The 2,301-nt window shown below is 46.7% G+C and overlaps 1 pseudogene; it reads right to left on the bottom strand.

The window, feature by feature from the left end:
- Positions 1-912: 912 nt before the first annotated feature.
- LOC100340605 (small ribosomal subunit protein uS13 pseudogene) lies at positions 913-1,399 on the bottom strand (annotated as a pseudogene).
- Between the last annotated feature and the right edge of the window lie 902 nt (positions 1,400-2,301).

Here is a 2,301-nt window from a genome sequence, read left to right as displayed (position 1 = left end):
CAATAAGCTCTAAAGCTTCTTTTCAGAGCCAGAAGCAAATGGCTGTATAGATGAGAAAGGAGAAACGAACTCAAATCAGAAAAAATTACTAAGATTCAGTAACTGACTGAACTTACGTGTGTATTCAGGGAGGAGCTAGGCAAAGGTTTAAGTCTAACTCTTGACATGCGAACCACTAATGCAGTAGACCATGTGAGGAAAATAGGAGTAAGAAATTTCCTTTACAGCTTAAGTAAGGCTTTACAGAATGTTGCTGTTGTAGAACTGCGGGGTGATCATGCTTCTTATCTCAACCAAAGAACAATTTCCACAGCAAGAGAGGCTGTGAGCAAAGCGAGTTCTATGGAAAGCAAGAAACCAGAGGAGCTGCCAAAGAAGCTTGGCGGTGCTGGCTCTTTTATCACAAGTTGCTGCTGTCTGGCCCCTTTCTGAAATCTGGATCCGATTTTAACCAATCAGGGGAGGAGTAAAAACAACAACCAATCAGGAGACAGGGGTAACCATCAATCAGGAGGTCAGAATAACTACCAATCAGAGATCAGGGATAGTAATCAATCAGAAAGCAGAGATAACAACCAATCAGAGAACTGAAAGTGTATGCTAATGAGACATGTTATGTGAACCAATCAGGGAATTGAAAGCACATGCTTATGAGCCAGGCTACATGAACCAATCAGGGAAATGACATTGGACTAGCCTTTTTAGTATAGAAGTGGGCACAGGTCTCAAATCAGGTCTGTTGGGCACACTCAACATCCCAATATTACATTGTATGTATTTTTCCCATCTCCAGTCTCCCTCTTGCTCAGGGATCCAGATTTATATAGTGAGTTTTTTGTTGCTATGTTTTTCTTTCCTATCCAGGGTCCCCTGGAATCCCTATCATGATAATCAGATTTTTGTATAAGTACATTACCTATTTATTAACAGACAAAGCTCACAGACACATTTCTTCCTGGACACACACACAGTACAGCTGCGGCACCCAGTGGTCTTTGGTGCTGGCCTCTGACATGAAGGCCCCAGAAGTGGTGCAGCCCTCTATGAGTGGGGATCTTCTTGGGCCGCTCCAGGTCCTCACGGAGCTTGTCATCCAGACCATTGGCCAGAACCTGGCTGTACTTGCCATCTTTTCCGTCCTTCTGTCCAGGAATCAGTCTGAGATCTTGTACTGACATGGATTCTGCATAATGGTACTTACCTGTTCCACCTCATCCTCAGTAAGTTCTCCTGCTCTCTTGGTGAGGTCAGTGTCTGCTTTCCTCAGCACCACATTGGCATATTTTCATCCCACATCCTTAATGGCGGTGATGGCAAAGGTTATTTTGTGCCGCCCATGGATATTAGTGTTGAGTACTCGCAAAGTGCGCTGGAACTTCTCGGGGAACACTGGAGACATGGCAGCGGCAAAACTGGCACCGTGCAGGCCTCCTGTGGAAGAGCACAAGCAAATATTTTTCAAACATTTATTTATTTATTTGAAAGGTAGCTTTACAGAGAGAGGGATGGGGAGACAGAGACAGAGATCTTCTATCTGCTGGCTCTACACCTAAATGGCCACAAATGCCAGGGCTGTGCCACACCTAGGCCAGGAGCCAAGAGCTTCTTCCAGGTCTCCCACATGGGTGTAGGGGCCCAAGGACTTGGGCCATCTTCAGCTGCTTTCCCAGGCACATTAGCAGAGGGCTGGATCTGACTCGGAACAGCTGGGGCTTGAACCATCCCTGCTATGAGGTGCCCTCACCTTTGCTTAACCTACTGTGCCACAGTGCTGGCTCCATTTTTTAATGTTTATTTATTTTTTGAAAGGGTAAAGTTACAGAAAGAGAGGGAGAGAGGGAGAGGGGGGGAGAGAGAGAGAGAGAGAGAGAGAGAGAGAGAGAGAATCTTCCACCCATCGATTCACTCCATAAATGGCCACAGTGGCCTGAGCCTGGATTGTCTGAATCCAGGAGACCGTTTTCTCTGGGTCTCTCATGTGGGTCAAGGAACTCAAGGACTTAGGCTGTCCTCTGCTGCTTTCCCAGGCCATTAGCGGGAAGTTTAATCAGAAGTAGAGCAGGCAGAACTGGAACTGGTGCCATATTAGATGCTGGTTTCACAGGCAGCGGCTTTACCTGCTACACCACAAGACTGGCCTCAGATTTTTTCTTAAAATTACAGGCAGGCCATTGTTCTCGCATGGCTGGTTAAGCAGCCATCTGCGATGAGGCATCCCAGTTGGGCACCAATTTGCTGCCATTTGGGCAGAGAACCAGCAGATGAAGCGCTCTCTCTCTCTTTCTCTCTCTCTCTCTCTCT

The sequence above is a fragment of the Oryctolagus cuniculus genome, chromosome X (genome assembly GCF_051225735.1).
Source record: "Oryctolagus cuniculus isolate XC-2025 breed Fujian yellow rabbit chromosome X, ASM5122573v1, whole genome shotgun sequence".
Classification (NCBI taxonomy): Eukaryota; Metazoa; Chordata; class Mammalia; order Lagomorpha; family Leporidae; genus Oryctolagus; species Oryctolagus cuniculus.
The sequence above is the reverse complement of the archived record's forward strand: the minus strand, read 5'-3'. Positions and strand labels throughout refer to the sequence as shown.